The 17,696-nt window shown below is 41.0% G+C and overlaps 2 long non-coding RNA genes across 3 annotated transcripts in view; one reads left to right on the top strand and one right to left on the bottom strand.

Moving 5' to 3' along the window:
* LOC123800749 (uncharacterized) overlaps window positions 1-17,696 on the bottom strand; it is a 113,080-nt gene that overhangs the window by 29,501 nt on the left and 65,883 nt on the right. The window lies entirely within an intron of this gene.
* On the top strand, window positions 807-9,215 carry LOC148107669 (uncharacterized). 2 transcript variants are annotated; one of them, XR_015721707.1, is made up of 4 exons: window positions 824-929; window positions 5,860-5,905; window positions 6,951-7,127; window positions 8,777-9,215. It is a non-coding gene; the product is annotated as an uncharacterized LOC148107669 (long non-coding RNA). The 2 variants fall into 2 exon arrangements; XR_015721706.1 differs by lacking the exon at window positions 5,860-5,905 and having other exon boundaries at window positions 807-929.

Genomic DNA, 17,696 nt, shown 5'->3' with positions numbered 1-17,696 from the left:
TCCACCACAAAAGATGAATTCACACATCCATCTGGCAAACACTCATTTGTTGAGCACATACAAAATAGTTACTAGACTCAAGGAGTCAAATGGAAATAAAGAATTAAGTTATGAGAGGTATCGACAAAATATTATGGAACGCTCAAAGGAAGAACACTTGAAGTTTCTAGTAAGAGGGAATGAAGTAATAGTTCATGGAGTAATGATTTTGGTCTTAAAGAATGAATAGGATTTTAGTTTGATGAAGTTGGGTGATGAAAGGAGGGCACTCCAAAACCTAAAAGACAAAGTAAGCCAAGGCGTGAAGGTGAGATAATTCAGAGTATGTTGATTATAGAGGGAGTACAGACAAAGTATGGGAAGTAGGAGGTGAAAAGACTTTAAAGCAATATTTCTCAGCCCAGGGAGATTTTTTCCACTCGGGGGGACATTGAGCAACATCTGGAGACACTTTTGGTTGTCCCAGCTGTGTGGGGGTCTGCTACTGGCATCTAATGGGTAGAAGGCAGGGTTGCCGCAATGCACAGGACAGCCCCCACAATGCAACTTGTCCAGCCCCAAATGTCAATAGTGCCAATATTAGGAAACCTCATTTTTAAGGAAGGGAGGTCTTGGTCACAGAGGATATTAAATGTCAGATGAAGAGGATGGAACTTATTTGGTAGGCAAAGAGAGATGCAGAGGGTTTTTATGTGAGACAAGAAGTATATTGGTAGCATGATTTATGGGAGTTACACGGACAAAAACATTCACAGCCTTTCCCTTCCCTCATCCTTTAAATAGGAACCCTGTTTGCACTGCTTTGCTAACCACCTTCGTTGTACTTGAGGGTAACAGGTGCAGACGCACAGTTGGAGAAACCTGGATAAGCTAAATTAATCTTCCTTTGGACGAACATGGAAACTCCAAGAGGAGAAAAGTTCCAGAAGGTGAGGATGAGGGAGGCAATAGAGAAAAGGGGGGGAGTGAGGAAAAGCATCAGCACAGGTGAAAGTAAGGAGAAGGGTGCACCAAATTACAGGAGGTGGTGAGATAAGTGGCTTGCTTCTGTCTTCGGTGAGCTTACAGTTTCCTAACGGAGATCATACAAAACCAAGTCTCTGGTTGTCACAGGAAAAGAGCATGTGTATTTTCACAAGACTGGCATTTCTCAGAGCTTTCACTGATGTATAAAATCTAGGTGGCTTCAACCCAGGAGGAAAAATCATTTGAGGCTGTTTCTCTTGTGGGTTTTTCTTACATGGAACATGAAGTAAAAAACTGACAGAATCCATCCAAGTCTAGTATTAAATTATCTCTGACTTTTGGGCTGGAGCTGGATTTGACACAGATGACTAAATATAGCCTTGTTAGAGGTGAGTCATCATAAGTTTGGCCAATGGGAAGCAGCAGTGGAGACACTGTTAAGTCTCTAAGAATATCAGTTCTTCATGTCATAGTCAGTTGCTCTGGTCTGTGTTCCTCTGCCAACTTTCAGTGGCTAATAAGCTTTTGGCCTAGCGGTAGAAGCCATGGTGCCAATGACAAAGATAAACAAGGTTGTCTGCCAGGAGCAAAAGCTGAAATCTTTCTGGTAATTGCAACCTGACATGTGCATGGCCCCAGGATCATGGGTCATCTCCACCATTGCCATTTGCTATCTGCCATGGCCCCAGGGACTTCATACTCTATGATGGCTGCCATGGGTGCTCCATTATCATGACTATGCCAAGGCAGAATGGTCATGTTCTTCTGGTAACTTCCCAGGGCTAATGGAGTTGGAAATGAATGCATATTAGGAAGGGCACCCACATTGCTCAGCCTTTCTCCACAGTGGTCCATGCACCAAATTAAGAAAAGCTTTTGAGGGATAGGGAGAAAATGTCTTTTGTCTTTTTTCAGTTGGACATGTTCTGTATCATATAGAAATGCTTTTGATTGCTACTTACAACAAGCCAAATAATGACGGCGTATTATTTTATTGCATGACAAGAAGTCCTATGTGGATGGATTTTGTAGTTGCAACTTCTCTGCGCTGCATCAGGGATACAGGTTATTTCCCTCATTTCTGTTCCTCATTCTAAGCATGTTGCTTGTTGTTTCATGTGGCACCAGTTACTTCCGCCCCTTCTATCAGGAAAGAAGAAACTTTTCCCAACACTTATTATGGGCCAGGACTGGGAAAATGAATGTCTGTACACGAGGAAGAGGATTGGTGTGACTGGTTTCTCTTAGCCATGATTCATCTGCAAGGGTGAGACCATTTTGTTATCACAAACAACAATGGGGTTCCATTAGCAAGCAAGGAGGAGAATTATTGGGTAGACAACTAAGTGTCTACCATGACCCTTTGCTATGTCAGACTCAAAGCGTGGTATGGGATGGAAACACAGTAGGCTCCACCACTCTGCACATGTTCCCACAGCCTTCTCCTTCCCCTTCTCCTCTGAACTGACCTCTCCTTACATGCACGGATAGATTTCTAGTAAAGTCCTACTCATCCTTAAGATCGCACTGAATCGTCTTCATGAGACCTTCCTGGACCTTTGTCCCAGCGTTAGGCATGTCCATCCTGGCTACCACAACAAACCTGACCCTGTCATATGTCATGCTGAATTGTGGCTGCCTCTTATCTTTGTTTGCCACTAGATTGGGCTCCACAAGGAGTCGTTATTTCTATATGTCATATTCACATTCCCAAGACCAGCAATGTCTGAGAACTCAAAAAAGAGTTTTGGTCCATGCTGTAATCCCTTAGGAAATGGCATTTCTGGATAAAGCACACACAGAAAACCTCATTATTTGGGATTGTAATAGACTATACCTTTTAAGGAGAAGCGCTGTCTCAAATTGAAAATGATCCTGTCTTTTCTACATTTGACTGCGGGCTTCTAGTATCAGCAGACACTTCACTATCCCCTTATCTACTCCGGGTCCCCAAATGTATGTGGTGGAGTAAGACTGCTCCTCCATGGTCCGCCTCTGGGAAGGCAGTGCGTCTTTGGGAAAAGAGCTTGAGATTTAGACCTTTGAATCTTGGCTTGGCCATCATTCTGTTCTACTAAAGAGCAACACAGGGGCGCCTGGGTGGCTCAGTCAGTTAAGTGTCTGCCTTTGGCTCAGGTCATGATCCCATGGTCCTTGGATTGAGTCCCGCATCGGGCTCCTTGCTCAGGAGGGAGCCTGCTCTGCCCCTTCCCCTGCTTGTGCTTTCTCTCTGTCAAAATAAATAAATAAATAAAATCTTTAAAAAAAAAAAACAAAAGAGCAACACATGTTTAGCCTGTTAACTAACATTGATCATCAGTGTACTCACTGGTAGAATGTGATAATGATACTTTCACAGGGCTATTTTGAATATTAAATGACATAACACATGTAAAGTGCTCACGACATGGTAGATGTTTAAAAAGTATTATTGTTAATGAATGCATCTTAGATCTTCAATGATGCACTTTTATCAGATCAAAGTTCTCTTATTTACAGATGATTTCACTGCCTTAGAGCCAAAGAGTTTTGTGTCACACAATGAAGTTAGGCAATTCCTTAGCTCCATATCATGTACATATCTAAACAGCTCTATATTTAAAAAACCTGGCATAATTATATCCCTACTTTCAAGCAAAAGTCACAGAATATCCCCATAGAAACCATTGTGTATTTTATGTACCAATCTTTTTTTTTTTAATTTATTTATTTGACAGAGAGAGAGACAGCCAGAGAAAGAGGGAACACAAGCCGGGGGAGTGGGAGAGGAAGAAGCAGGCTCCTAGCGGAGCAGGGAGCCCAATGCGGGGTTCGATCCCAGGACCCTGGGATCACGCCCTGAGCCAAAGGCAGCCTCTTAACGACTGAGCCACCCAGGTGCCCCTTATGTACCAATCTTGATGTAAGCATGAAGGCTTACTTACAGTAAGGTAATATGTGTTCTAATGTATGTAAAAGAATTTATAATTACCCCCTATTCATTCTTTCATTGAGATATAATTTACATACCATAAAATCCACCCTTTAGAGTATACAATTCAGTGGATTTAGTATATTCTGAGTTGTATAACCATTATCACGACCTAACTCCAGAGTATTTTCATCACCCTAAAAAGAAATCTCAACCCCATTAGCTCTCACTCTCCATATTTTCTTTCCCACCCCCGGGCCTCAGTCCCTGGAAACCACTAACCTCCTTTCTGTTTCTACGGATTTGCCTATCCTGGACATTTCATATAAATGGATTCGTACAAATGTGGCCCTTTAATGTCTGGCTTCTTTCACTTAGCGTCATCATGTCAAGCTTCATCCATATTGTAGCATGTTTCACTACTTCTTTCCTTTTTATGGCTAGATAATACTCCATTATATAGATATGCCGCAGTTGTTTACCCATTCATCATTAGATAAATATCTGAGTTTCCACTTTTTGGTGATTATAAAAATGCTACTATGAACATTTGTGTACTGGTTTTTGTATGGACACATGCTGTCATTTCTTTTGGGTATACACCTAGATGTGGAATTACTGGGTCATATGCTAGCTCTATGTTTAAACTTTTGAGGAACTTCTAAGCTGTTTTCAAAGTGGCTACTACATCTTACATTTTTACCAGCAATGTCTGAGGGCTCCAATTTCTCCACATCTGACCAATACTTTGTTACTGCCTTTTTTTTAGCCATCCTACTCATGGAGTTTTTGACTTTCATTTCCGTAATGACTAGTAATATTAAGCATCTTTTCATGTGCTTCTTATCCATTTGAATATCTTTTTTTGGTGAAATGTCTAGTTAAATCTTTTGCCCATTTTTATATTGGGTTATTCATCTTTTTATTGTTGAGTCGTAATCATCCCTCATATAGTCTAGGTATTAAACTTTTATTTGATATATGATTTGCAAATATTTTCTCCCATTCTGTGGGGTGCCTTTTCTCTTTTTTCATCGTGTCCTTTGAGGTACAAAAGTTTTTAATTTTGATGAAGGCCAATTTATCTTCCTTTTTCTTCTGTTGCTCATGTTCTCGGAGCCATACCTAAGAAACCATTGCCTAATCCAAGACCACAAACTTTACACCTAGGTCTTTTTCTAAGACTTTTATGTTTTTGCTGCCACATTTAGGTCTTCGATTAATTTTTAGGTAATTTTTCCAAATGTTATGAGGGAAGGGTGCAATTTCATCCTTTTGTATATAAATATATAGTTGTACCAGCACTGTTCATTGAAAAGACTGTTCTTTCTCCATTGAGTAGTCTTAGCACCTTCGTCAAAAATCAATTTACCATAAGTGTAATATAAGGGCTTATTCCTGGACTCTCAATTCTATTCTGTTGATCAGTCAGGGAAACAGAACCAGTAGGAGATGTAAAGAAAGAGAAATATGTATATATATAGATATGTATACCTGTATATGTTTGTACATATATATACACATATATACATACAGAGAGAGAGAGATTGGTCTATCACAAAGAATCGGCTTATGTGATGGTGACAAGTCTGAAATCTATATGGCAGGCTGTAGGAGGGGCGGGCACAAGGTAAAGCTTCTGTGCACAGGCAGAATCTCTTCGTCAGGGAAGCCTCAGTTCCGCTCTTAAGGCCTTGCAACTGATTGAATCAGGCCCACCAGATTATCTAAAATAATCTTCCTTTCCTAAAGTAAACGGATTATAGACTTTAGTCACATTTGCAAAATACCTTCACAGCAACACCTAGATTAGAGTTTGATTGAAAAACGGACTGGGGCCTGACACACGAAACCGACCATCACAGTCTATGTCTCTCTTTAGGACAGCACCACCATACTGGGTCAGCGTAGCTTTGTGATATGTTTTGAAATAGGGAGGTGTGAGTCTTCTAACTTCGTTCTTTTTTTTTTTTTTTTTCAAGATTACTTTGGCTCTCCTGGGTCCTTTGCATTTCCACGTGAACTAAGGTTCGGCTTGTCATCATGCATCCACATTCATTTTTATATATTAAGACAAATCGATAAATCAGTAACTCTGAAATCTACTCCATGCAATCCGTGGTGGTCCGCTTTGTCTCTCAGGATCATTTCCTGCCAGCAACATTGTGTTCTCCCTGCCAGTGTGAAAGAAAGACTGAGATGCAGAGGCATCATGGGACTAGATGAATAAATAGGACACCCAGTGAGCAATTTCAATTCTCAAATACCATCATGTAAAAAGTACTCTCTCCTGACTGCAACAGAGAAAAAGTAGCATGTTCCACATTTGTTACTTGATCGTTATTGGTGACAAAATAAATGTTTTCACCTTCTTCTGGAGGGGCACCCTCAATGTACTTTCAAAATCAACGTATTTAGTTACCCCAATCCTCTTCACAAAGCCCTCAGCCCCGTGAAGTGACTTGTGGCCAAAGAAATAAATAAGCACAGTTTCTGCCCTTGGAAGTCTGGGTGACTATCAGAACAAACACAACCAGCCAAAATGAAGAAACTAGGAGCCAACTGTCTTGTCCTTTTGCCAATGGCACATTTTTTACCCAAGCATCAAATGCGCATTCCTGTCCCCACTGACTGGGCCATTTTCTGGTCATTCTTACATGGTTGACTTTTCCCAAGGCCCACCAGGCTGGGGAGAAGTGATTGTGAGTCTCCTGCGCCTTCAAGACACTGGAGTAAGTCAAAGTTCTGGGGGCTTTTGCCACCTGCTCCTTTTCCCCTCCTCTGAGCTGAGCTGTTTGATTTTCTGGGAAGGTTCCTCTGTACTCAGGCAACCTGAAGTGATTTGAGAAACAGTGTTTTGTTAAGAACCAATTAATAGCCACTTGCCTAGAAAAATACCTAATTAGCAATTGACCTTTTTGAGGCTTACTCTGAGGGTTCCTCACCTTTGCCCATCACTGGCTTTGAGAATTCTTAAAGGAAGGAGCTAAAAGCTCTTTGGAGATTGAAGAACTGGGGCTGCATTTTATAAAGAGGCTTTCTCCTTCTTTTCTTTTTCTTATTCAATAACCAGATCCCTGAGAAAAAGAGAGGACACCGAGGTGAGGATTGAGAAGCGAAGTGTCCCCTACTGCTCAAATCTGCACCTACAGTTGATGTGGGGCCTGGGAAAGAAGGCGGTCCTTGAATTTTCACTGAAGGCGTTATGTACGTGTGGTGAACATCACGGTCCTTCACTCCGCCACACTGAGTAAGTGAGTAGAATCAGTTTTTCAAGGCCCCTCGAAAATATATCATTTGTAGAACACACCAAAATCTGTTTAACAATATTCATCATGATGATGCATTTAAGTGTAAAAGGACAGTTTGTTTTTAAAAATAAAGGTGGTCTGGGTGTACATGTTGATTATTCTTGAGATTCTCACACCAATGAGACAGAACCTGGTACCCCTGACCACCCCACCCCAGGCCAGTTTAAAATCAGCATGAATGCTGTGTAATCTAACCAACAGGATTGATCCAGGTCAGGTATTAAGGGCTAAAATGGATTAAACAAAAGACATTCCGCTTGTAACAAGAAGGAAAAACTTCAAAGGTGGGATTTGTTCATGTTATGACAAAGGAAGTGGATTTACAAACTGCCTTGAGGCACACCCCTCTGTGACTTTCAATTTGCTCTCCACGGTGGGGGGAGGCTTTTTCCCCTTCTTCTCCCCACCCCCCCCATCCTGGAGTCCTCCCTCGGGTAAGAACTTCTGGTTAAGAGGATCAGATTGAGAATGCTTTTTCCTATTTGTTTTTAAAGACCAGGCACCCGGCATCTCCCTGATCAAATGACACTCCTGTTCAGGCACCTCCCGGGCCCCCATCGCTCAAACATGTAACAGTGACAATGAGCAGGTGAATTAGGGAGTGCCATTTAGATCCGTTCAACAGGCAGACAGAATGAACTCTCCGTTGTGGGGCTTGCATTTGGTGTGAAAATCCCAAAGAGAGAAATGCAAACAAGAAACAGGGTATCCTGAAGGGTTAAAGATAACTCTACTCCGTGAGAGTTCCTACCTCACCACATAGACTTACAGTCCTGGATCAGGATTAGCCACATTGGGTTTTATTTTCAATACGCTGATGCAATGTTATAATAACTTTTATTGTTATAGTACATATGTGAACATAATTTACCTTCTAGGGGTTCAAAGCACTGTGTAGTTTTTGGTATGGTATATACCTATATACACTCGCATACATATGTATCTATAATCTGTGTATTTATCGATTATTGTACTTAAATCATCTTAAAATACTTAAGTTCTCTAGGATAAAATTGGAAAATGGAAATAGTATGTAAATGTTGCATCAAAGTTTCTCAACTCAAGTGCTGCACAAATTCCTTTAAAAGGGAATAAGAAACTCCTATCAACGCCCAGATGTTGATTTCAATTATGTTTATAATATTACTTAAACATGTATGAACATAAACATACTCCTTATGTTGCAGTTCTTATTCAATTATAAAACTAAAGTATGTGCACTAATTACAAATGGCAAAAACAGTAAAATTCAAACTGACAACACTGAAGTAATGTAACATACAATGTTTTCTTGAAATTGAATTACCATTTATAACATGATTTTGGTGCTGCCTGCCCTCCCCCCCTCCCCCCAGTGTTCTTTTGAGTTTGGCATACCAGTACAGCTATTGGAACTCCTGGAAAGCTTTTTTCAAACCAAATACTATGACATCATTTGATCCTTATTTTCACATTACTTCTTTGAATAGTTGTTATCATCATGATCTTTTCAACTGTAATATATATTTTGTTTCATTTTTCTGTTGCAACTATAAAAACTTAATATGTGATTTATGTATTGAATTTACCTGTATTCTTTACTCATTAGCCTGAAACAGTGAATGTACTTCTGGGTTCCAATGATGCTACAATCACGGACTTTGGTGCTGAAATTCCACGGCAGGATTCTATTATATGTCATCCAGATGATCTGGAATGTGATTATATGACATTGTTCGAAGATAGTTTTCTGTATAAAGTCAACAACTTTCTATAGAGAATGCAATGTCCTCTGAGAATATGTCCTTGGCCCTCGATTTAAGGATTCTAAGTAAATCTCACGGGCTAAACAGTGTCTTTGTCCCCAGAACTCATTCTCTTGTTACAGCACTGGGCATCTGAATTAAAGAACAAAAATATTCTTCTTTTATTATGAAGCAAAAGTGCAGGTCCCAATTAAATAACTTGTCTTCATTATCTAGTGAATAAATATTCCCCCACTAATAAATATAAAACCAGGTGTTTCTCCTTAAGGGCCTCACAATCTACTTGAGACAAGACACAAACATAAGAAAATTTTAATATTTGAATATATTCAAAATTTGTTTATGAAGCATTGACATTTCTTGGCCAACACACAAAGTTTAAACCAGGCTTTGGAAACATTTGTCATTTACTTTTGAATACTTAATAAAAATTCAAATCATATTGTGATCTTCTGTGCAGTGAAAAATGCAGCATCTGGAAGATGCCATCAGTGGTTTGAAATGAAGAAACCTGATAGCATTTGGACTCAACTTTCTGAAAAACACCTGTGTCATTAAAATGACCTTGAAAGTTGTGACCAAACTGGTCAAACAAAGCCATGAGAAATCTCCACAATTGAACTGGGTATTATTTTATATCTGAAAAAGTTGTGTGGTCATAAGAGACAAAATGTATATGGAAAGAATGGACACTTCTGGTAAGTTTAAAGATCTTTAGAATTAGGGACAAAAGGGGCGCCTGAGTGGCTCAGTCAGTTAAGCATTCAACCCTTGATTTCAGCTCAGGTCATGATCTCAGGGTTGTGGGATCAAGCCTGCTTAAGATTCTCTCTCCCTCTCCCTCTGCCCCTTACCCCTCCTCTCTCTCTTCCTCTTAAAAAAAAGGGGGGGAGAAAAGAAATTTACATACAATTAAGAGCCCAAAATATGTCAACTATAATCTAGTGATTTCCCCAGCAGGGGGTATGTTCAAGACTCTGCAATTACAAAAGAATCAGGTCATATGTAATTGGAACCCAGAGCAACGGCTGACCTGGGCCCACCCATTTGGAGGAGTTTGAATGTAGTGACTGTAAAGCAGAAGCAGCACATTCTATCAGGATTGCTGACGAGACTGCAGGCTTAGTCCGACCTGGAACCTCTGGTCGGTGTGCAAGCTTAATCCTTAACATGGCTTGAGCTAACTCAAGTCTTCCAACTCTGGGAAGACAGCATGCGATGGAGAAGGGTTAAGAGGCTCAAACTTCCAGTTTCAAAATATTTGAGTGGAAGGGTATCTGTGTATTTGGTGTATACTACTACCGGTCATAGTTCAGAGAATCTGTCCTACTTGAGTAACTGATGAGCCTTATGATTCCAGTACTAAAATGTTTGAGTCAGTAATTGATTCAGACTTGTGATTTTAAGTTGAAATCTAACTAAGGTTATCAACATCATCAGACTGTCTAAGAGAGCTTAACAATCAGCATATATGAATAGCACTTATTGGATTTATAAGAGTAATTTGAGTATTTGAGAAGGATACTTAATCAAACAATTAAAGGACCTTAAAAGGAAATCAAGGGGGCACCTGGGTGGCTCAGTAGGTTGAGCACCTGCCTTTGGCTCAGGTCATGATCTTAGGGTCCTGGGATCAAGCCCCACGTCAGCCTCCCTGCTCAACGGGGAGTCTGCTTCTCCCTTTGACTCTCCTCCCTCTCATGCTCTCTTTCTCTCTCTCTCTCAAATAAATAAATGAAATCTTAAAAAATAAATAAAAGGCAATCAAGTACATAAATTAATAAATATAACTGAAAGTATTCTAAGATATGTCATTTATTAATTAAATAAGTTTATTCAAAGGCCAACTTAAAAAGTGATTATTCAAATTTGCTAGGCTAATAAACAGAATAATAAAAATTGTAAGCCAAACCTGAAAGCTTATGGCAGAGCTGGGTTTTTGAATTGGTAATTTTAGCATATCAAATATTATTGTTTTAAAACCAGAGTTATCGGGCGCCTGAGTGGCACTGTGGTTAAGCGTCTGCCTTCGGCTCAGGGCGTGATCCCGGCGTTACGGGATCGAGCCCCACATCAGGCTCCTCCGCTATGAGCCTGCTTCTTCCTCTCCCACTCCCCCTGCTTGTGTTCCCTCTCTCGCTGGCTGTCTCTATCTCTGTCGAATCAATAAATAAAAAAATCTTTAAAAAATAAATAAATAAATAAAACCAGAGTTATCTTCTGAATAGTATCTTCTGCATGTAAGAAAGAAATCCACACTTAATTTATAAAATAAAAATACTTCTTTTACTATATCATTCAAATGAAAATACATGGACAATTATTATCCTAATAATCGTTTTAATTACAGTATTAAATACGTTATGTTTCATTTTTCTGATGCACTTGTAAACTAACGAAGTTTGGGGTCTTTTTGGAAATGCGAAGACACTGCCTGTTACCAGCCCTACCATCACCACTACCACCCCCAGTGTGGTCTCACTGGGGTCATAAGGAAAGGCAGTGTTTGTCTTGCCAAATCTTAGACGATGTAACTCACCACAGGAGGGGTGCTGTATCACGGAGTGGGCGGTGTGAAGTCCGCTGCTTCCTAAGTTGTTCACTACTCCCTCCCAATTCACCCCTCCCCCCACTTCCATTACAACCCACGTCTCACTTTAAGCAACAGAGACAGTGCTCTCACGCAGCTCCTTCACACACTGAAGAATCTATTCGGGTGATAGCTATTGCTGTGGACTGAACTGTGCCCCCCCCCCCCAATTCGTATTTTGAAGCCCTAACCCTTAACGTGAGGGAGCCTCAGGGAGGTGATAAGGGTTAGATGAGGTCATGAGGGTGGGGCTCTCATGATGGGATTTGCATCCTTCTGAGAAGAGACGCTGGAAAGAAGCTTTGTCTCTCTGCTCTAGGTCTGTCTCCCCTGTGAGGCCACAGTGACTGGGCAGCTGTCTGAGTGAGGAAGCGAGCCCTCACTGGGTGACTCCCTCATCCGGCTCCTTGATCTCGGACTTCCCAGCCTCCAGAACTCTGAGAGGTAAATTCCTGTTGTTTAAGCCACTCAATCCATGTCATTTTGTTATGGTGCCTCAGAAGACTAAGACAGTTATACCCAAGGAATAACGCTTCTGATTAATCAAGATAGAGAAGTAAAATATCAATTGCGTCCAAGATTAATCTTTCCAGTTAGCAATTTCAGTCACCACTAAAGGACTCAGGGATAATGAAGACTAGACTAAATACTTTTTTCCACAATGTCCCATTTAATGGCTCATTTCTAAACCTGATCTAGGATTGAAGTCATCTAAACAGACAGTTTAATAATAAAGAGGGCATCTTTTCCAGATTAAACCAAAGAGAAGTCTCATAGTTGCTGAGGGAACTGTGTGGTAAACAGTAATGATGGCCCCAATTTTTTTATTCCTTTCTGTATCCATGCCCTTTGTCATGTGTCTTTGCCCTCCATCATGAGCAGGACAGCCTTACGTTAGTGCCCTGTACCACGACACTGGCCTTAGCCATAAGGCTTGCTTTGGTTACTGCCATCTTAGAAGACAGGATGCAAGCAGGGCCTTGGCATGGGCTTGTGTATCAGGTTGGCTTTCCTTTGCACTTCCGCCAACATAATGGGAAAGTGCCGAAGCTGGATAAGGGCTGAGTCACCCCAGTCACACCAGCCTAAGTCAACCTACAGCCAGCATAACCGCACACATGGGAGCAAGCCCAACCAAGTTCAGCAGAGCTACCCAGCTGACTTCCAGATGGCCGCAGACGCATGACCTAGAAACACAGAGTGACACAGACTGCAAACGTGGAAAACATGCTCTATCTTGTCATTCCCACTAGTAAAGTCACACCCTGATTGAAAACCTTTCAGAAAGTTGAAGTTGGTGTAAGTTTAAACAACTATGAAGTTATTTGGGCTCTGACTTGCAGAAGTGGCTTTTAGATGAGTTTATCAAACCAAACAGTGATGGCTTTCCAATTTTCCAGGTTATCAAAGGTACCCCTCCCATGAGGATATCCCTGTGTTCGTTCTGCCTAAAATAATTTTCTACATGAAGTAATTAGCTGTCTGTCAGAAGCACAGCCATGTTCTCACCCTGTACCTTGGCAAACCAGTGTGTTCTCACATCATCATTACAGGATCTGTGAGATGTCAGTAATGATCCGTCTTTCAGGGGCCAGTGGAGGGATGCATCCCGACAATGTGTTACATCCGGAGGTGGTTCTTTCTTATCTAAATTGGACCTAACTGAACCCAGAAGCACACAATGCCTGACGAACATTCTTCTCCTGCTCCCTGGATAAGAGAGAAGAAAGCCTAATAGATCTCTCATATATCTAATTCCTACGACTTGGATCCCTGTAATGAAATGAGAAAGAAGTTCCCTGAATTATTTTTAATCTGCACCTCTTCTCCAACAAAAGTTCCCCGAGGAACGGTTAATGTCATGTCACTAACTAATTAGATCTCCATTGCTTAGCAAGAATTCTGCACCAAAGACAGGGTAATTCTATTAGAAAATGAAACCACAATATTGTACAGTTCTAAGGCTACTAAATTTGTATTTAATTATCCAGGTAATGTAATTATGCAATCAGTTCTAATCTGAGATCAAGAGGAAAAGTTCTTGGTGGGTTTTTTTTTTTTTTTGTGAGGTTTTGTGAAAGGGCCATGCAATTAATACGACGCACTTAATTACTAAAATGTAAAGATATCTTTGCAAGAATATATCCCCATTCATGCATGTACACTATATTAGCTGCTTCGATCTTTGCCATTACTAATGTATTTGTGGTTTCTTATCTTATAATGACCCGTGGTAATAATTAGCCCCATGACAGAACAAAGACCTTAGCACTGTATTGCAAAGCTCAGTTTTTCACATTATTTCCTAGAACAACAGAGAAACACTAAGAATTCAGAAAAGAATTTAGATTTCCTTAAATGTTTAACGAAGTGTTTAAAACATCTATCCAAATCATGAAAATCTACTGCGGCACACATTTTCAAATATGTGCTTTAGTCTAAGACGAAAATAGAAAAAAAATACATAATGGATAAATTAAATGGTTTTATATGTGCCACCAAAATAAGATTCTTCCCTTAGAGTTTATAATCCCTTATAAATACAGACTTCAAAAAGTTCCTTAAACAGTAGACTTGATTCTTAGGGCTAATATCTGCTCTGCTTTACCATGAGAGTTATTTAAATTCAGTTTTCTTTTTCAGGCATGCCTCTATTACCTAAACAAGGTTCTCTATGTGCTTTATTTCACTTGATTACTTTCTTTAAGATCGTTAGTGTTTGCTTTCTGGCCCGCTGAGAAAGAGAGAGCATAGCAGCTAAAAAAACGGATGGCACAGCCAAGAACGCATGTGCCAATATGTCCACCTTTTGGTAAGTCTTTCTTTTCCTATCTTGCACTGTGAAACTTTCCAAAATCCTCCATCATCAGTTTGAAAATTAAGTGAGCCTACTAAAAATTTCCCTTAAAGTCAGAAACTCCTCTTCTGTGTTGTTTCTCCTGACTTGTTTATCCCTTTGGCCAATAGCTGTGCAGACGATTTTGTTCCCCAGCATGGGTAGAAGCTTGATGTGTGGTTGTTATTATTTAACGTTGTTTGAAATCTTGCTCCTGGAGGGTGAACATTCAAGATAAGTGAGCTGGAAGCGTAGAGGGAGCATGTGTCATTTTGCTGATGGGGGAGCCAACAGATTCAGACTGAGATGGGACTAGAATGCATTTTCTTTATAGTCAGGAGAGGAATTTGCTGGCATAGTGGTTGGGAATGAATTCATTTTCTATCGCTGTGAAACAATTTACCACACGCTTAGTGGTTTAAAACAACACAAATTTATCAGCTCATAATTTCTGTTGGTCAGGATCCACTGGGCTAAAATCAGTGTCAGCTGAGGCTATCTTTCTCACCTGGCCCAAGGTCCTCTTGTTCACAGACTCCATTTCCTTGTGGTTGTAGGACTGAGGTCCCCATTCTCCTGCCAGCTGTTGGCTGAGTACCACTCTCAGCTTCTAGTGGCTGCCTGCGGTTCCTTGCGTGGGGCCCCCACTGGCAGTTCCCAACCAAGATGGTTTTCTTTCCTCTGGGCCAGCATGAGCACATCTCTCTGCTTTCCCTTTCTGTGACCAACCAGAGAAAACTCTGACTTTAAAGTGCTCGTATGATTGTTAAGACCCGTTGGGATAATCTCCTTATCTTAGGGTCAATTGATGTGGAACCTTAACTGCATCTACAAAATCCCTTCAGAGTAATACCTATATTAGTGTTAGACTGAATACCTGGGAGAAGGGGTGTACACACCATGGCTGAAAGTTTGGGACCATCTTAGAATTCTGCCCACTGAAGGGGACCTGTCAGAACCTCAATCTATTCTTTGAAATTGCTGTGGCACCTAAAACTCTCTCATGACTGAGCCATTCCTTTGGGCTTAAGCCTTGTATCTCTAAGAGTATCTTGTACAGTAAAACTAATGACTCCATCCATTATTTTCTGTAATAGCACTGTTGAGCACCTGCCATTTGCCAGACATTGTATATCATCGTATTTAATCTCAGCAACTCTGAGATAAGTGTCATTATCCCTACTTTATAAATGGGGAAGTTGAGTGGGGGGGATGGGGTAACTGGGTGACAGGTATTAAGGAGGGCACTTGATGCAATGAGTATTGGGTGTTATATGCAACTGATGAATTACTGAACTCTACATCTGAAACCAATGATATACTATATGTTGGCTAATTGATAAATTTAAAAAAAGACATGTATATTTTCACATAAAAAACAAAAATAAGAAATGGGGAAGCTGAGGATCAATGAGATAAAGAAACTTGCACAGAGTCACACAACTATTTATGGTTGGGACTGGCGTACGAACTCAAGGCTGTCAGACACAAAGTGATGGTTTTTCTCATCATACCACTCTACGTCTCTGTATCAGAGTTCTGGCAGAAAACAAATATCACATTCAAACAGGTATCATCAAAAGCGGCTTAACTAAAGGATTCTTTATAGAGGTGTGGGCAAGGTTAAGGGAATTGACAAGAGGAAGCACCTGGGGACTAGAAGAAGCGGGAAGCCATGACCACCTATAGGCCTGAAGGGACAAGGAAAGGGAACAGAGATAACAGAACCTAGAGAAAACTCCAGCCAGGGAGGAACCCAGGCATTGGCAAAACCTGGCCCCTGATAAAGAACTTACCCTTCTTTTCTACCCCAATCTCCTGCTATTAGTTTACATTGGCCAAACCCAACTGGAAGATAGAGGGCAAGAGAGCCCAGGTGATGTAACCCACTGGATCAGCATCCCGGGGCAGTGAGCCGGGCAGTGTGGGATGGCTCTAGTGAGGGAAATGGAAAACAACTAGAATAACCCCCCAAATGCAAGTACCCCTACATGGGCAACACATGGCCAGCTTCTTGAGGCCAAAGTTTCTATATTTTTTATCTTAATATAAGTTACAGAGATAAATACTTGATTAATACTTAATTTATTTTGCATCTTGGCAAGTACATCAGTTTGCTAGGGCCGCCATAACAAGATACCACAAACTGGATGGTCTACACAGCAGAAATTAATTTCTTACAGTTCTGGAAGCCAGAAGTCCAACAAGACCAAGGTTTTGGCAGATATGGTTTTCTCTGAGGCCTCTGTCCTAGGCTCGTGGATGGCCATTCTCACACTGTGGCCTCACAAGTCTCTTTTGGTGTGTGCACCCTGCCCCTTCCCATGTCTCTTTGTGTGTCAAAATCTCTTCCTCTCATAAGAACACCAGTCAGATTAGAATAGGGCCCACCATAAGGACTTCAATTTAATTTAATCGCCTCCTTAAAGGCTCCATCTCCGAATCTAACTGCATTCTGAAGTACTAGGGATTAGGGCTTCAACATATGAATTTTTGAGGGACACAATTCAGCCCATAACAACAATGTTGGTTTATGAGAATAATCTCTAGCTAAAAGGAAATGTTAAAGGCAAGTAGGAATTGGAGGGGAGAGAGAGGAAGGAAATGTTCGGTTTTTTTGCCCAACAGGATACTTCTGGAATATGCATTGTTCTAGTAGACTCTTTCTGCCTATGGGCAATCTTTAGGTACCAGGGGGATAGGGATGAGGGAGACCTCCCAGAGAAGGACCCTAACAGGGAAAGGATGCTCATTTTATAATTTTGCCTGGTGATGCACTACCTGGACCGTACAGTAACGCAGAGCAAGCACTTAAACTAGGTTTCCTAAAACAAGACTGCCTTCAGACATAGGTGAGTTTAGAAAGCATTAAATTTAAATGGTTTCAAACCCATCTGTGGCAATGCAAAATAGAATCAAGTATCCTAGCAGCGGCTAGCAACCCTGGCTATGCATCAGACTCTACTAGGGAAGTTCAAAAAGAAACATAGAAACTTGGGCTCTATCCCTGGAGATTCTGATAGCATAAATCTGGAATGGGGTCTTGAATATTTTTGGAGTTCCAGAGATGATACCAGTGTCTGGCCAGAGTTGAGAAACATTGGCACGTCTTTCCGTAGTGGAGTTGCCTGTGTGTGCAACGTCACACAGGTGGATTCAAACCTAAGAACTCAGCGAGAAATAACAGTCTGGAAAGTCTTGGTAGTTTTAGGGCACCTGGGTGGCTCAGCTGGTTAAGCGTCTGACTCTTGGTCTCCGCTCAGGTCTCGATCTCAGGGTCATTAGTTCAGGCCCCTCGTTGGCCTCCATGCTGGGTGTGGAGCCTACTTAATAATAA

The sequence above is a fragment of the Ursus americanus genome, chromosome 26 (genome assembly GCF_024610735.1).
Source record: "Ursus americanus isolate L20-20 chromosome 26, mUrsAme1.1.p, whole genome shotgun sequence".
Classification (NCBI taxonomy): Eukaryota; Metazoa; Chordata; class Mammalia; order Carnivora; family Ursidae; genus Ursus; species Ursus americanus.
Note: the sequence above shows the minus strand (reverse complement) of the source record. Positions and strands in the feature narration are given on the sequence as shown.